The sequence below is a fragment of the Myotis brandtii genome, unplaced genomic scaffold, assembly GCF_000412655.1.
Source record: "Myotis brandtii unplaced genomic scaffold, ASM41265v1 scaffold106, whole genome shotgun sequence".
Lineage (NCBI taxonomy): Eukaryota > Metazoa > Chordata > Mammalia > Chiroptera > Vespertilionidae > Myotis > Myotis brandtii.
The window spans coordinates 544,322-562,915 of record NW_005353584.1 but is presented as its reverse complement, the minus strand read 5'-3'; the positions used below and the strand labels follow the sequence as shown (position 1 = coordinate 562,915).

The following is an 18,594-nucleotide window of genomic DNA, read 5'->3' as shown; positions in this document are numbered from 1 at the left end:
TTTACTGCTTCTGAGTTCTAAATCCCCCAAGGATAGGAATTTGGTTTTTTAATCTCCCATATACCCATGTATATTCTAGCCAACTAAGTAGATACTTATGATTATCAAGTTGAGCAAAATTGTAGTCAGTATTCAATGTAGAACATTATCAGTGAAACAAGGGTGACCACCTTGTCTAGTTTGTCCTGGACAAGCCTGATTTTAGCACTGACAGGGCTATGTTCTGCTGAGACCCCTTATTTCTGGTCAAACTAGCAGAGTTGGTCACCCAAAGTAAAATTCCTCTTTTCTGGCACCAACCGAGCATTTCTAAAATACTTAAAAAATACATGTAATTATTTTCTTTAAGGAAAATACTTTATTATGTCATGAAAAAAGGCATCCATCAACTAGATTCATACTTGTCTGAAAAAAATTTGAAAATTTATTAGGCGGTATGTAGACATCCTGTTCCACATGGGAATGAGAAGATGCTATAGGTTCTCTAAATATTGCAGTCTGAGAAAACACCAACAAAAAAGGGGGGGGAGGGGAAATCACCTGATCTTGGGAACCATATCACATTATGAACAATCTACCAAGAAACATTAAAAAAAAACCCTTTGTTTCTACAGTAGCTTTGAGTTTATAGTTGTTGGAATAACTGTATTCCATTGAAGACATCTCAGTAGCAGGAAGCTTCATTTTAACAATCCCAGGTGCAAATATTAATAAAAAATATATAAAATAATGCAATTTATTTCTTGCCATCACCCCAGCAATCATAACCATTGTTAGAACTGTTTTACTGGAAAAGGGGTTAAGCTGTAAGTTTTTCCTGAAGCTCCATTTCTGCAGTCTTCTAGTGCAACATTCACGAGAAGCTGAAATCCACTAAAATCCTGGTTGAGGTCTGGTGGATTAGGGGAGGACTGTTGAAAAGACCACTTTGTGTATTTGTGGTTTGTCCAGATTTACACATGTTCTCTGGGTACATGAGGGAGGTGTCTGTAAAGTTGCTGGCCGCTATCTGCTGTTTTGTCCCACGCCAATGGGCTTATAGAAAGGCACGTCTTTCAATGTAGTCACAGGGATATGACAGATCACTGATGGACGAGCCAGAAAGGATCCTGGAGATGACGGCTTAGGGGACAGTGGCCTCCCTCGGGCTGGGTTTGGTCCAGCAGCGCAGGAATGAAATGGGCTCTCCTCTAGAGCTGGCATGAAGTTTTTGATGCCCATTGCTGACTCCACAGAGCTCACTTCAGATATCTTGGCCCCACGGCGGGAAATTGTGAACTGATTTGGATCTTTGCCATCCTTTCTCAGCATGTCAGGGAGGAGCCTTTGGCGGGCATTGATGAACCAGTTACAGACCTGTAGTGTAGATAGATGTGTTTGCTGGGACAGCAATGCTTTTTCTTGCTCTGAGGGGTAGGCATTGTATCGGTGCTCATACAGCCAATCTCGGAGAGTCTGCACAGATTCCTTGGGCAGGTTGCCCCTTCTCCTTCTCTTGCCTGAGCTGGCAGCAGAGGAAAGGTCCAGGGGAATGTCCATGCTGTCATCATCCTCAGTCTCACTGCCAGAGGCTGCAACACCTTTCTTGCTTTTCATTCTGGAGCTCCCCAGGGGTAGGCATTGTATCGGTGCTCATACAGCCAATCTCGGAGAGTCTGCACAGATTCCTTGGGCAGGTTGCCCCTTCTCCTTCTCTTGCCTGAGCTGGCAGCAGAGGAAAGGTCCAGGGGAATGTCCATGCTGTCATCATCCTCAGTCTCACTGCCAGAGGCTGCAACACCTTTCTTGCTTTTCATTCTGGAGCTCCCCATTGAGAGTGGGGTACCACTAGGGGGTGGGGGCATAAGGGGGGTGAGGGCAAGATTGGGAGCGCAGGGGTCAAGAGTTTGTCCTCCTCTGGGTAACATGTAGGGTGAGCTCCAGTAATTATTGCTAACCCAGGTGCTCAGACCCAGGAGTGAGCTTCTTGGATGAAATTCAAGGGACACTTGGGCTTCCTCCTGGCGGGATCTTCTGGCAGCCGGCCAGGGGCTCTCCCTCCCCCAACTCGCTCCCCTCCCCACACTGCTCCTTTGTTCCTCACTCCTGTACAGCGCACCTGGGCGCTGCCAGAGTGAGAGGCAAGGAGGGAAGGTCAATACATGTAATTATTTTATTTGACTATTGTTTTAGGTGGGGTAAAACATCCTCTTTTTTTCAGCTTTATTTGCGATACAATTGACATCTGACATTGTGTAAGTTTGAGATATACAATGTGATGACTTAATGCATGTACATACTGCAAAATCTCTGTCACAATAAGGTTAGTTAACCCATTCTTCACCCCACATGATTACTGTCTGTTGTGTTGTTATGGTGAGAACATTGAAACTCTACTTTCATAGCAACTTTCAGGTGTACAGTGCAGTATTGTTAGTGGTCATTATGGAGTCCATCAGAGTCTCCTCCTCACAGTTCAGGGAAATGAAGCAAAGACATGAGGTGACTTAGAAAGCAGTAAGCAAAGAAAGGTTGTGAGAGCCCAGCTCCTTCCTGGATGTTGAACACAGACTGGTTTTTGTAAGGATTCCACCAAGAAGAGGCCTTGTGCCCACATTGCTCTATTGGGCTAGTTGTGTGGCACATGTGAATTCCCGAGGGCCGTTTTCTGTTTAATAACAGTAGCCGAGTAACCAATGTCACCCCAATAAATTCAATAAAATTTTTTAAAAAAAAAAAACAGTAGATGAGAAGAAGCTATGGTACTTAGTGTCTTTCATCTAAGAAGTATATGCAGGAAATGTGAGCTGGAGAACACATTTCATCCATTCAAAAGCCCCACTTTTGTGTAGTGGGTGGAAGAGGCACCTTAATAAACCACCCCATCTCAGGAGATGCAGATAGGGGCTGAGGTACCCCCTAAGAGCAGTGGAATCTATTAAATGAGCTTAACAATTGGATGGATTGGGGTGTATAAATTTGGGCAGAGGAGCTGAGATAGAAAAGACATTCAGAGAAAAGAGATAAATTGGGCCATTTAGGAGCTGCTTAAGAGGGAGAGAGAACGAGCAGGAGAGAGCCAACAGATGTTCTTTGGAAGCAACATAGCCAAGGAGCTCTTTAGAGACTGGATGTGCCTAAGGATTTTTAATAGTTGCTTCCTGTTGGTGGAATGTTCAGTACAATCTTTCTCTTTCTCCCGTTTCTTATGAAGTCATCAGTATGCTTTGTTGCTTATTTAAGGTTTAGGGTGAGAAAATACTTACAGGGACTCAGAGATCCCTAGTTCCAAGTCCAGGTTGGAAAGGGGTAGGGGAAATAAAGGACACATGGATACAGGAGTGGGGGGCAGTGGTCAGGAGACATCTGGGTTCTATAAGCACAAGGAGGTCATTTTCAGACCCAAGCTGCTTCTGCTTCATACTATTAAGCCACCTGATTTTATCCCCAAGCGCTATCTTTAGTCAAGTACAAACTGGATGAGCTCTTTAGGATTGTGGCTTCACTTGCCATTTGGGTCTCCCTCACTCAGGAACAAGCTGGCGATTAGGTTGCAGGAGGCTGCTGGAACCAGGGGGGTGGCCAATGCCAGAAATGACTCCCTGGAGAGGACCAGGCACCGCCTGCAGCTCGACCTGGTTGACGCCCTGTGGGATCTGGGGAAGGCCTGCTCCACAGCAGCCGTGTTGGACCAGAAGCAGCAGCACTTTGACATGTGCCTGGATGGCTGGAGGTAGAGGCTCGAGGAATCTCAGGCGAAGCTGGATGCCTCTCAGGAGGAGGCCCAGGCCCTCAGCACTGAGCTCCTCAAGCTCAGGCACACTTGTGAGAAGAGCACTGTGAGCCAGGAGACCCTCCAGGGTGAGAACTACTCCCTACAAGGTCTGAGCCGGGCTTGGAGCCAGAGCAGGAGCAAGGACCTCTGGGGGAGCCCAGGCTTCAAGGGTAAGGCTGTCCTCCGTGGGCCAACACTTCAACACTGACATGTTCCCACTCAGGTTTTAACTTTTTTATACTTAAAAAGTGTTTGTTTGTTTTTTGCTACAGATATTAATTTTATTCTAAAAATAAGAATACTTTTCTATCTTTAGCTCCCAATTTTATTATGTAAAGGAAGCCACAATTAAGGATTTTTTATATCCATAGCCTTACTAAGATTTTCCATGCATATATTCATGCATGTAATTTTTACTCACATTACACATTATCATACACCTTTTATTTTTTTATTTATCAATATATTTTCTAATTTGCAAATATTTTTATAGCCTATACTACATGCCAGGCACTGTTTTATATACAATTATTTATTATTTAATTCTCAGAACAGTCTTATGTGTCAGTTTTTTTAATCTGTAAAATGCAGACTATATTGAATCACATAGGTTAAGAACTAGTCCAAAATCACAGTCAACAAGTAGCAGATCTGAGCTTGCATCTGGCATGTACACACTTAAGTCTTGGGCTGTGCCACCTTCCCGTGTGCCTGTGATTCTTTGCATGGCGACCAACCACATGATAATCTATAGTTACACAGTATTTTATAGGGGTGACTAACGCTTACTTAAGTAGCCTTTATTCATTTTCAATATAGTTTTTCACAATTACAAATAATTATAAATAATTCTATATTATACATCCCTGTTCATATACCTGTGGACATGTAAAAATATTTTGGTGGGATGGAGTCCTAGAAACGAAATCACTGGGTTAAAGGAGTGAATTTTTAAATTTTGAGATAACGCCAAGCAGCCCTTGAAAGAGGCTGCCAGCTTACACCAGTGCCAACTGTGATGTGCATCAAAACCCTGAGATGCCCTGGGAGCAAGTTCATTACTATTGGAGGCATGAATAAAACTTGCTTTCTATGTTGACCTATATCCATGACCAGGTCATGGTGCTGGAACAGTAGTTAGAAAACTTTAGCTGTATCAAAATCACCCGGAGGGCTGTTAAAACAGTTGACTGAGTTTTTAATTCATTAGGTCTAGGAGGGGGTCTGAGAATTTGCATTTCTAACAAATTCCCAGGTGAGGCCAGTGCTGATTGGTCTGGGTGGGGTTTGGACAGAGGCCTGTTTCGAAAGATCTCCAAGTGATTCTAAGGCAGTGATGGCGAACCTTTTGAGCTCAGCGTGTTAGCATTTTGAAAAACCCTAACTTAACTCTGGTGCCGTGTCACATATAGAAATTTTTTGATATTTGCAACCATAGTAAAACAAAGACTTATATTTTTGATATTTATTTTATACTAGAGGCCTGGTGCACAAAAATTTGTGCACTGGCGGGGGAGGGTGTCCCTCAGCCCCACTTGTGCCCTCTCACAGTCTGGGACCCCTTGGGAGATAACCACCTGCTGGCTTAGGCCCGCTCCTCGGGTGGAAGATGGCAGGCCCGATCCCTTGGTGCCTGCCCTGCCTCCCCGGGTCGTGCACAGGCAGGGCCGATCCGTGGGTTGAGGGGCCTCCCCGGGTTGGGTTGCACACAGGACGCCCACTGCCCCGGATCGCAAATAGCAGGCCCAGATGGTGGCGGGACAAGTGGGATGGCGCTGTCCCTCCCTGCCTGCAGTATGCAAATTAGTCACCATCTTTGTTGGCGGTTAATTTGCATATCATGCCGATTAGCCTATGGGAGGCGTAGCGAAGGTACGGTCAATTACCATGTTTGTTTATTACTAGATTAGATATTTAAATGCCATTTAACAAAGAAAAATCAACCAAAAAATTGAGTTCACTAGTCACTTCTGACACACGTGTCATAGGTTCATCATCACTGTTCTAAGGTATGGTCAATAGAGAAACTTGGGATCACCTCTTCTGGAAAGAGCTTATCACAGAAGGATTTATTATTCACACTAGAGTCCTGATGCACTGAATTTGTGCACAAGATGGGGGTCATCAGCCAGGCCTGCACCCTCTCCAATCCGGGACCCCTTACGAGATGTCCAACTGCTGGTTTAGGCCTCATCTGTGTGGGATTGGGCCTAAAGAAGCAGTTGGACATCCCTCTCACAATCCAGGACCGCTCGCTCCTAACCACTTACCTGCCTGATCACCCCTAACTGCCTCTGCTTGCCTGCCTGATCATCCCCTAACTGCCCCCTGGCCAACCTGGTTACCCCCTAGCTTCCCCCTGCCAGCCTGGCTACCCCTAACTGCTCCCCTGCCAGCCTGGCTGCCTCCTAACTGCTCCCCTGCTAGCCTGGTCACCCCCTAACTGCTCCCCTGCGGGTCTGCCTGATCACCCCTAATCACTCTACCTGCCTGCCTGATCGCCCTCTAACTGCCCCCCTGCCAGCCTGGATGCCCCCTAACTTCCCCCCTGCTGGCCTGGTCACCCCATAACTGCTCCCCTGCTGACTTGGTTGCCCCCTAACTATCTGGAAGGAAGTCGGACATCCGAAAGATGTCTGGTTGACTGGTCTAATTAGCATATTACCCTTTTATTAGTATAGATGAGAATTGCTATCCAGTGGGTTTGTTTTTGTAACTGTTTAAAATTATCACATCACACCACAACCCAGGATCTCAGAACCAGAGGAGAGGCAAGCTCTTGAGCTCCTTCTACTGCCCCTGGACTGTGGGTAATTCCAAGAGCTACTTGGCCCTTCTTCGTACCTCTTAGGTATTTGAGTCTTCCTCCTCAAAGAAGCAGAACTGACAATGACAGTATCAGGGGTGGAGGTTTGGATGCCTTACTCTGTCAAAGGCTTGTGTTCATGAGAGGCTAGCCACAGACCCTCGAGAGCTTGAGCTCCTTCAGATTCTTTGGTCTACCTGGCTCATTGCACTGGCTTCTGGCAGACAGTGACCCAGCTTATGCTTGAGAAACCCACCCTGGTGTTGAGCAGCAGCTGACAAAACAGCAGTCACTGGTATTGATAGCTAAGCACCGACACTGGAAGTGTGGGATTCCAGGTCTGTATTTCGAGCACCGCCAGGCAGAATCTGGCATTGCTCCAGCCAGCAGGACCACCCTGTGAAACTGGAGAGGTGTTCTATGCACAACCCTGTAAGAAGCACTATACTCACCGTAGGCAACTTTCTGGCAAATGAAGAAAGAGATTCCTTTTCCTAATTCAAAGGTCCCTTATGTGCCAGTGGTGGCCTTGCCATCAAGTTACCAAGGATGGCATGACAGTGCCAGTGGATCTCTGAGAACAGTCTTCTTGACTTGATATCATGGGTCTGAGACTGGTTCTGTTGACCACAGTTTGGGAATGGCACCAGGTGTTAGGTCCATGGGGTCAGACCAAACTTTGGTTCAGCAACCATGGTTCTTAAGTTCTGGCTAGGAAAGAATTCAGAGACAAGACTCAAACTATAAGAGAACATTTATTTGGAAATCACAGAGATAGAAGAAGTGAGTGCTAGAAGAAATAAGCTCAGGAAACAAGTTACAGAGGCAAAAGAAGGGACCTTGGAGCTTAGAAGTGAGGAGGGTAATGGTGACAGGCATAGGGGAGAGGGAAAGTGGTGGGGAAGGCCCTGGCAGGCTCCCAGGAGAGAGAGCACCTTGGGTCTTCCTCCTAAGGGGTTTTAAGAAGATTTTAGAGGAGGTCCCAGGGGAAGATCTCAGTGGAATATTCAGCAGCTTTCCAAGTATGTCCTTCTAGGGTTGTGGTCTCCACTGATTGATTGACTGGTGCCAGGGCAGAGGGTCATTATTCAATGCAGTTGGTCCTGAGGTCAACTTTGGTTTCATTGTCTGGTTTTGCTGCTTTTCTGGGCCTGGAGCTGAAATACAACTGAGGCCTAGATGTTATCTCTAGAGAGCAAAGGTCAGGGGGGTCCAAATAGAGTGACCAACGATATGCTGAGGGAGGACAGGTCACCCTACAGCCAAAGTCCCACCTTATAATTGTTCGTTACTGGGCACCTAGGACTTTCCACCTAGGTGACTTTCTGTACCTGTACCATCATCCTTGCTCTGCTCACATCTGTCTAGCTGCCTACCACAGTTGCTTTAATTTTGCTCTTTTATTTTTCCCTTTCAGAAGAGATTTCTAATCTGACAAATCAGCTGAGAGAAGAAAACAAGAAGTTAAGTGAAATGGAAAAGGTCAAGAAAGATTGAACAAGAAAAGACTGAAGTCCAGGTGGTGCTGGAAGAAGCAGGTATTACCTTCAGGTAGTAAACAAGATTTTTATCATTGTGATAAAGCAGAAGGTCTGCATTCCAGCAGCAGCAACAACAACCCAATGACACTTATTCACATGTTAACAACATGCTAGGCATACCCAGTGCGTAGACCCTCATACTCAAACCTCAAAATGGACATCATAGGGGAAAGGGAGGCTTACTGGATGTTTAGACAGTTAGGCCTTTCCCAGGCTCTGTTGAATCAGAATCTGCATTTTAACCAGATCCCTTGGTGGTTCATGTGCACATTAACATTTGGGAAGAACTGGCCTAGAATATCGCCTCCTGTGTAGTAGAGGTTCCGTAAACATTTGTTGAATGTTGAAAATAAATATCCTCATACTTTCTCCTCTCTAAACAAAATCAATCAAAACACTTATTTCCCCCCTAAAACTTTAGGTAATTTGTTTCTGAAAGCTCCTTTTGTGCAGGCTGTTGAACAGGAATATTTTCAGTGGCATGGATTAAAAATTCAGGAAAAACTCTGATTTTATCCCTAGGTGTGATTGAAAGGACTGCTGAGAAGACCTTTTGTCAAAGAGGGTGAACTAAAAAGGTAGTCACCCTGTCACAGTCATTAAGTAGTTAATTAGCCCTGCAATACCTCCATTCTCATTTGCTTGACCCACCCTTGGAATGAGCACCCACTCCCATTAAAACGCACCCCACCCACTCACCCTCCAATAGAAACAATGATTTTTATTAGAAGACACAGCAGTCAGTTTTAGTCAGGGCCGTTTGGAAGTGTGATAGTGGGAAATTAGTCTCCAGAGCACTGCTTTGTGCCAAGCAGTGTGTACTGCGTTTATCTCACCACGACATTTCTGTGAGAACCCTGCCAGACAGAAGCTGTGTTCATATTACCCTTGTGTGTAGAGATGTCAAGTGGACAGCACTTGATGCAGCTCTTGCCTTTTTATGTATAATTGTTTTCCAAAGTCACCCACATCTTATACAGAATCCTTGCAATTAGCAGTGTGGAGTTCCCTAGCAAAGCTGGTTCTTGTAAAATTGGTAAACCTTATCTCATTTACTTACTCCCTTCGGCTGGTTCCCCGGGCATTCTAGCTAGGGACTTTCTAAAGCTACCACCTTAACGCAAAGAAGTTAACTTCTATGGTAGAAGTTTCAAACACCATGACAATCTGTTGAGATATATAATTGGTCAGAAGTACCTGTAGTCCTGTAGAACATATAGACATCTTGGTATATTAAATTGACTAGCATCTAAGGTGAGACTACCAAGGCCATAGCGCTCATACCATTTAGTACCACTAGATGGCATTCTATTCTATTCACATTTTCTCAAGCTTTATCTTCAACCACATCCATAAATACTTCATCAACTTGGACATGTATTTGTAAAATTGGGTTATTTATTTTCCTGGGTGAGCCTTTATGAGAAAGTTTATCAGATTATCTCTGAAGTCACAAAACTCAAATTATCCCAGGTCACCTCCTACAAAGATTCACTCTCAGTGCAATCTGGAGGGTGAGAGGTGGCAGTTCCCCCGAAGAAAGGAAGGGTACCATTCCCTAGGAGGAAATTGCTATCCAAGCATTTGTTTTTCATTTATTTTATTTTATATTGAAGGTAGTGTTCGGAGAAGAGTAGCGAGACCTTAGCCATATTAAAATTTCTAACATCTTTCTTAGTTTTGTTTTGAAACTTCTATTCAGTTTTACTTTTTACTTTTTGTGTATATGCTAACCACTCCTCACAAAAACTACCATAAAAATTATTCCTTCTCTCACGAATGTCTGCCAATTAACTGACCATAGATTGTCATCACTCCAATCAATAAAAAGATATATGTTTTTATTGCTTTTATAGAGAGAGGAAGAGAGAGGCAGGGAGCGAGAAACATTGAAGCAAGAAAGAAACATGAATTGGTTGCCTCCTGCACACACCTCGACCAGAGACCAAACCTGCAACCTGGACATGTGCCCTGACCGGGAATTGAACCAGCAACCTTTCAGTGCACAGAACAATGCTCAACCAACGGAGCCTCACCGGCCAGGGCCCCTATACCCTTTATAAACACCCCCCCCCTAAGTATTTTCCAAGCGTTTTTTGTGTTTTATATACATTTTTTTAGAACAGGCTTTTAAATTTTAGTCAAGCCCACATTTTAAAACTCAAATGACCTTTATAATAACCCTGGTAGTAATTGCCTTATCTTTATATATTCAGAGGACTAGGAGATCTCCCTACCTGCCACAGCAATCCATTTGAAGTAGTAGTAATAATTATGGTGATAATGGCTCACACTGTATGTATGTGTCAAATGCATCCTAAATTCCTTTGTTGTTCTTCATATGACAGTATTTGGGCACCATTCTGTTTCTTGTTCTCTGAATGCTTTCCACCTTTACTCTATCCCTCTGTGATATCCAGAATTAAAAGATTCCAGGTAGAATCCTCGTGCCAGTTTGATACTTTAATTGATTCATCCCAGAGATGGAATACATTATAAAAAGTCGAGTAATAAATTTAAAGGTTTGAATATAGTCATAGACAAGATTGAAATTTTGTATTTTAAAAATGCTTTAGAACTCTAGTTCTTGAACTACAGCTGACAACCCTAAGAGTGTCAGAGCTATTAAGTGACATTGTTGGCAGTGAAACGGCACCAAGTGTTACACTGGTGGAGCCAGACCAAGACCTCAGTTCAGTGACCTCAGTACTTGAATTCTGGCTAAGAAAGAATTCAGAGCCAGGACTCAAACTATAAGAGACAGTTCATTTAGAAAGTCACAGAGGTGGAAGAAGTGAGCTACAGAAAAAAAAAAAAAAGGTGGGAGGGGGGGCTTTAGGAAATGAATGCCAGAGACAAAAGAAAGGCCCTTGGAATTTAGGAAAAAGAGAGAGGCAAGGAATAAGTGCCTGGGTGGGGGGAGGGCGGGAAGTTATGGCTGGCACAGGGAGGGGAAAACCTAGGTGTGCTCCGTAGAGAGAGCCGCACTGGGTTGTCATCTTGGAGACCCCTGGGAAGGATCTCAATAGATTATTCATCAGTTTTCCAGGTGTGTCGCCATGGATGGGTCAGCTCCAGGGCAGGGGCTATTTATTAGTCAATGAAGCTAGTCCTGAGGCAGCGGTGTCAGTGTCTTGTCTGGTTTTGCTGCTTTTCTGGGCCTGGAGCTGAAACACAGCTGAGGCCTAGATGTATTTGATGTGGGTCAGAACCTCATTGTCCTGGGGGCTTAATGCTTAAGGGCTCTTCTCCAGGCCTTTGTTTGTTCCCCCTGCAAGGGGGTCTAAGCCACATGACTGCGACATGCCAGGGGAGGCAGTCAGGGGAGAGTTCAAACCCCATGACCAGCATATGAAAGGTCAGGGGTCTAAACTGCCTGACCAGAGATATGCTGGTGGAGGAAAGGTAAAGTCCTTGTTTTCCCAGGTTTCCCCATTGCTAGGTAACCGGGGCTTTCCACCCTGGTGACCTGTACTGGGCCCATCCTCCTTGCTCTGCTCATGTCTGTCTAATGGCCCACCACAACATGACAGAGAAAATGAACCACTGTTTCATCCTGTTCCCAACTTCAGGGACCTGATGTGAACTTAGGTCTTTCTCAGCAACTCTAAAGAGCTACATTAGTGACATACCTTTTATGAAGAAAAAAAAATTGTCTAAAAGTGGACTTAATTTAGTGCTTTTTATTTATATATTTCAGGGAGCTCTGAAATGTAATGAAAGCAAGAATCTTTGTTTCCAGCTTGAACTCTCAGATACTAAAGCTGAACTTGAAAGAAGGCTCTCAGAAAAAGATGAAGAAATAGAAAATTTTAGGTATTGAAGATTATTTTGATAAGCAACAGTTGCATATTTCAGAACTCTTGATTGAACAGAACTCACTGTGCGTGGCTACTTTTGTGACCCCTGATGGAACATTATCAAAGAAACTTAGCCAGTCTAACTTGAATCTTTCTAGAAAGCTCACCACTGTTACTTATTAAGAAACACCTCTACACAATTAGTGTCAGTTTTTATAATTTTGTTTACATTTGAGCAGCTTCTATTCACATACAAACCTCAAATACTCACCCACGAAAAACTTAATTATATATACAATTACTGTGTATACTCTCTGAGTCTTTGTATAAAAAAGTCTCTTTCTTAGGTACCCAAGAAACTGAAATGCAGTGGAGGAAAAGAACTAAAAATGTGATGCTGTGTATTAAAATTAATGTCATATCAGAGCGAAATTTTCACAAAGCCCCTGCCTGTACCTGTGGCCATTCGTTTGGAGAGGAGAAGCCAAGAGCTAAGCTGCTTAATGAATCCCTGTTGAAGCAGCTGCATCCTAATAGTCAGGAAACTGAATTAGACAGGATTCGTGGGTGGTAGGCTCTTTTCCCGACTTCATCATTGCAAGCTGATGACTTTAGACACTTCACTTCTTAGCTTCTCAGTGAAGTGGGGGGATAAAAGCAGCCTCATACATGTCACAGAAGGTGGTAAGGAAGATCAGTAAGCTGATGTTGGCAAAGCACTTCACACTCTATAGATCAAAGGCACAATTATAAACATGGAATTAACTATGATTATATTATCTATCTGATCTGTTCCCCTAAGTCAATGCCATGTGTCAGCAAGAAAATCGTTGGAGTCTGAGGTTCAACTGGCAACTTGCTTTCAGTGCATTTGTTAAACATTAATAAAAAACAAAACCTGTTAACATGTACTATTGAACTGGCTTCTTTCTCATAGCCCATTTTCAGACAAAAACCCCACAGGGGGTCATTTTTAAAAAGGAGGATGTCAAGCCAAATTTGGGCCTTTGTGTGCTTTGAGTTGTCTGTGCTCTCACTCATCGGCACTTTCCTCTCTAGGACTGACTGTGGTGATAAATTCTGGTCTACTTAAGAGGCTCTGCGTCAGTGGTGAAAATAAATTTTTTGATGAAAGGCAAAAATATTGGGCCTTGATATTTGCCCTACTTCCTTCCATGAGGAGCAGAAACGAATGTCTCCTTGTGTAGTTAAAAAAACACACACACACCCTCATTTCAGGTAATGTCAAACCTGTGCCTATTAATAAACCGAGCTAAGGAAAAACGAATCCTCAGAGAGTCTGCATTTCATCAGGTCCATCTGAATGTCGTAGAGCTATTCCCCGACGGTAATTATCTTAGTGCAAAGGAAGCCGGAGAACCAAACAGCTAGGGCTGGAGAAGAAAGAGCAGAAGACTAGACAGGAGCTGGGAAAGAAGGGGCTGAAAAAGAAGGGGCGGGCTGGAGGGAGGGGTGAGCTATTCATGGGTTTTAGTTAATGACTCATAATCACTATAATAGGTACACCCGGAAAGGAAAGATGAGCATGTCTTACAAAATTTCACAAATAGCATCCCAGGCTCCCTTTGCATGGAATGCGTGTGAGTATCAGAATTGTATCAGAATGCTTTGGTATAATCTGACTTCAGGGCTAGGAGAGGAGGGGATATTAAGGGAACAATGGAATGTGAGGGGGAAATTTGAGCAAAGCATAGGATTTCAAGCCATCAAAGATAACCCAGGTAAATTATAGAACTCAAGGGAAATATTGCATGAGGCCCAGGTGAGGTTCAAGGTCCTATGTCCACATAGGTAACTCCACAGAAACTGAAGGAGGCCTCTGAGACAGGACCCAGGGAGCTGAAGGGACCACAAAGGCAAGAGAGAGACTCAGAGGCAAAGGCAAAACCTTGACTGCTCCAAACTGGGCAACTCACTCACCTCATTCTCTACTGTTCAGCTCAATCTTCATTCTCTCCGTGAGGACAGACCTGAGTGAGCTGGGCCTGGAGGCCTGTGGTGGTGAAATGTATGAGCAGCTGGGTTTGCATGTTATGTGTTTTGCTTGTTCAGCAGATATCTGAGCACATAACGTTGAGGAGACAATGTGCCTGCTATTCTAGCCAAGGCGTCCTAAACTTTTATGGATGATAAGCCATTTTGTTTTTTCTTTATTTTCTGCAAATGTTATAATTAGCATAGCTAGAGTAGAGAGGTGACAATGTAGTCACTGATGGAGAGGAAGAGCTTTGGTGGCTGGCTTTGATCCTCTCCACCCCAGACACACGAAAGGAGGACTGATGTCAAGGACCAGCTTACAGGCCACCTGGTGGCCATACTGCCATGTAAGTCAAGTCCTACCACAAGGCGCGAGATTGGGTTAAAAACAGGTACGTCCTGATTCTTCGGGGATCACCAATTATATTCCTCCCAACCCAGGACATTCAAAGACATGCTGAAATGTGTGAGGGTTTTCTCACTGGCCTAGGCCAGGGTGCGCCTGGCCTGTATGCTAGTTTCCCAGAGAGACCCAGAGAGGTGCTGTGGAAGGAGCTTTTGGGAATGAGGCACTGACATTCCTTATTCTGTCAAAATGCATTTGTTTGCTTTGGTTCGATCACCTGTAGAAAGGTTAGGCAATTTTTTTTTCTGTTTAGAGCAGGTAGTAAGTATTTTTGGCTTTGCAGGCCATAGGGGCTCTGTCACAACCACTCAACTCTGTAGTAGCTTAAAGCAGCCATAGACATTGGAAATCAAATGGCATGGCCAGATTTGGCCCATAACCCATAGTGCACCCACCACTGCCCTCTAGCCTCAGGTATCTAGTAATGTTCCATCATCCTTTCCTTCCATGTGGTCCACTTCTGTGAACTCAATAATATCACACTTCGCCTCGTGGTCTTAAGTTGTATGCACCACCTGACTTCAGTTCTTATATTGTTCAAGTCTCTGACAGAAGAATATGTTTAAATCTCTTCTCATTTTTAAGTAAAATATTTCAGCATGTCTACAAAAAGCAGGATCTCAAACTCAGACATGGCATTTAGTTAATAGAATGCCTTGCTAATAATTTTAAAGCTGAATCATATGAATTGAAATTAAAGAAAATCTTACATTTCTCTGATACAGATAAGCAGTATTGCAAGAGAAAAGAAAGGACCTATTGAATTGTCTATAGATTTTTCAAGTTTTAAGATTAAATTTTGTTTGTTTGTTTTACATTTGGTTTATTTCCTCGGATTGTATTTTACATTTCTGGAGGTGGGGGAAAGGAACTTTTTACCATAATGCCTTAGTCCTGAGAGCTTAATTTTTCTTAAAAAATCTACTTGGGGGAGTTTTCCTTGTAAAGATATCTTGACTCTGCATGAATTGTGGTGATTGTCTAGCAGCCATTCTCTAGGTCTGCATCGTATCCAAGCCTCTTAAACCACAGAACTTTTTATGTGTCTAGAGGCACTTATGAAGCTTCATAAACAACTGCGGGAAAAGGACAGCTTGAAACATTCAGTTTGTCTGCTTAAGCAGAACATATCTCTGTATAGAGGATTTTGACACCAGACTAGGGATGCTTTAGTGTTCCTGTGTAAGGAGAGTCAGCAGTGGCAAAAATGAGTTTCCCCAATGGAAGACAGAGAGATGTCTTAAACCTTTTAGTGATGTTGAGTGTGCGTGTCCTTGTAGGAGTTATGGGCTCAGGCTGCCATAACAAAATACATGAACTGGGTGGCTTAACCAACAGAAATTTGTTTCCTCACAGTCCTGAAAGTTATACATCCAAAGTCAAAGTGTCCGCAAATTTGGTTTTTCCTGAAGCCTCTCTCCTTGGCTTGCAGATGGCCATTCTCTTGCTGTGTCCTTTCTGTGGGTGTGCATTCCTGGTGTGTCTGCGTGTCCAAATGTCCTCTCTTTATAAGGATACCAGTCAGGTTGAATTAGGAACTATCCTCATGGCCTCATTTAACCTTAATCACCTCTTCAAAAGGTCCTATCTCCTATTACAGTCACATCTGAAGTATTGGGGGTTAGGACTTCAACATTTAGTCATAACAGTCTCTATTAATTTATATACTGACATCCCAATAGGATTCTGATCTGGGAACTGAACAAAGGCCCAGGACCTAAAGATAGGCATGAGAGGCTGACCTTAGCATGTGGCAACCAGGGACATGGGTTGGCAGAGGAGAGGTGCTAGTTCTGGAATCAGAAAGAGTTGTTCCCCATATATTTCCATAACTAACTACTCTTTGACCTGGTCCTCCTAACGGAGAGAAGGGTGGACACAGAAAGTGGTGCTTCCATCTGTCACCCAATCAGAAACCCTGGCCACAGGCCTATCTGATTGGCCTCAGAGTTCAGGGCATAAACTCAATGACAACTCAATGTGCAACCTAATTCTGCCCTAAGATGAGAATGTTGTGCTGACAGGCTCAATGAAGAAGAACAGAAAGGTTCTTTTCTCTTTTGCCTTATCTGTTTAGCACTCAGCCCTCTTTAATAGGGTGAGCTTAACAAGGCACATGTTAGTTATAGTCGTTAAATACAGCCACCAAAGCTTGATGGCTTAAATGATCAGAGTTTGTTTGTTTTGCTCTAGGTCTGAGTCCAGCATGGAGTATGGGTGGAGAGCAGGCCACTATTCTTCAAAGTCATTTCCAGGTTTTTCCCATCTTGTAATGCTATGGCCTTCCATATGTGGCCACCAAGTTTGTCATCGATGGGGAGGAGAGAATACAGGATCACGAGGAAAAAATTTGTATTGGCAAGGCTTGTAAACAATTCTGCCCATAGTCCATAAGAATTCAGTTACATGGTCCCAAACTCACTGCAAAAGAGCTGGGAAATGATTGGCATGATTTCCCCAAACTTTTTTCATTGCCTTCCTGAACACACATTTATCGTCTAATCTTCTGTCACTTTGCAAGTGTGATTTCAGCATAGGGCTTTGTTTATGAAGTAATTCAGAATCACACAGCAGTTGGCTTTCTCAGACAATCCTTTGTTGTCTCTCACACTCCCAGTGAGAGATAACCATGCTATTTGAGGAAAGTTAAATTTCTGGAGGCCATTGGAATAGCATTGGTGGAGTTCAAGACTTGTTTCTACCTGGGTAGCTCCTTCTTGCCTTGTTCAGACATTTTGCATCATTGAAAGTGTTTAAATACTATGGCTGTCTGAAAGAGCATCCTTCCTTCACCCCTAGCCACTTTATAAAATATAGATAATTGCCATAGATTGTTCTTTGGGGGAGATCCTAAGACAAGGCTAAGTCTGCCCCACAGGAACCCCCCAGAAGATTCTGGTGCTTCCCTTGATTCTTCCAGGAGGTTGGCCTGGGAATCTCAGTCTGTGATGATAGACATGTGCTCATTCACCAAACCCTTCAACCTCTGTGTTTTAAAACCAAAAACCCTTTAGACTCATTTTGTTAATTACCCAGAATTTTTCTTGAATTTTAATGCTCTTCTGTTTCCTAAACTGTTATTTACACAGCAGGTAACCTTTCTTAATTTAGGTGCATGATTTTTTTCCCCCTGAATGTTATTCTAAAATTAGGAGGAAACAGCAGTGTGTGCTATTGACTCTCTGCAGTCTAGTCTGGATTCTGCAACCAGGAGCAGAATTGAGGCTACCCGGCTGAAGAGGAACATGGAAGGGGACCTCAATGAGACGGAACTCCAGCTTAGCTGTGCCAACCGGCGGGTGTCAGAGGCAACCACGTCTCTGGGCCAACTTCAGATTGAAATCAAGGTATTTTCAAGTTGTCATATGGGGGTGGGGAATGCCTCTGATCATGGAAGCCAACCAAGCAACAGATTGTATTGAGCAATAAAAGTGGGGACAACAAATCAAACCCTTCAAGAGAGTGGGAAATGCTTAAATTTAAGTTGGTGGAGCTTTCATCAGAACATGCATGCACAGGTGCAGATTCCATTGAAGTCAGAGGGCCCTATGCTCCTGGCCCATGTTTTCTCTTGCAGGACCTGTGGATGCATCTCGACGACAGCACACACCTGAATAGTGAGCTGAAGGAGCAGGTGGCTATGGCTCAGCAGCGCAACTCTCTTTTCCAGTCTCAACTGGAGGAACTGAGGTCCTTGTAAGAGCAGACAGAATGTGGGCACAGGCTGGTGGAGGAAGAGCTCCTGGAAGCCATGGAAAGAATCCATCTTTTCCATACCCAGGTGGGGCCCATAAACTCTTCCCATTACCTGCGTCAGCTGGTTAAAGGCAGTGGTTTACACACACGAGTCAGCCTGTGGCCATGCACAGTTGCCATGTTAACTCTGGGTGTGGCATGTGAGGCACAGGGAGAGCCTTTGGCTTCAGAGGAGTGGTCACACTCTATTTATTCCCCAGTGTATGAGTTTCCTAGTGCTGCTGTAGCAAAGTTTCACAAACTGGGTGGCTTGACACAACGGAAATGTATTCTCTCACATGTCTGAAGGCTAGGAGACAGAAACCAAAGTGTTGGCAGGGTCATGCACCCTCTGAATCTCCTAGCTTCCTATGGTTTATTGGCCATCTTTGATGTTCCTTAGTTTATAGATGCATCATTTCAACCCTCCACCTTCACATGGCATTCTCGCTGCGCGTCCTAACACCATCTTTCTTCCGTGAGCATCTGTCTCTGTCCAAATATTCTCTTTTTATAAGGACATCAGTGATTTTGAATTAGTGCCCACACTGACA

At 43.9% G+C, this 18,594-nt stretch overlaps 1 pseudogene; it reads right to left on the bottom strand.

Moving 5' to 3' along the window:
• Positions 1-799: 799 nt before the first annotated feature.
• On the bottom strand, positions 800-1,603 carry LOC102257445 (annotated as a pseudogene).
• Between the last annotated feature and the right edge of the window lie 16,991 nt (positions 1,604-18,594).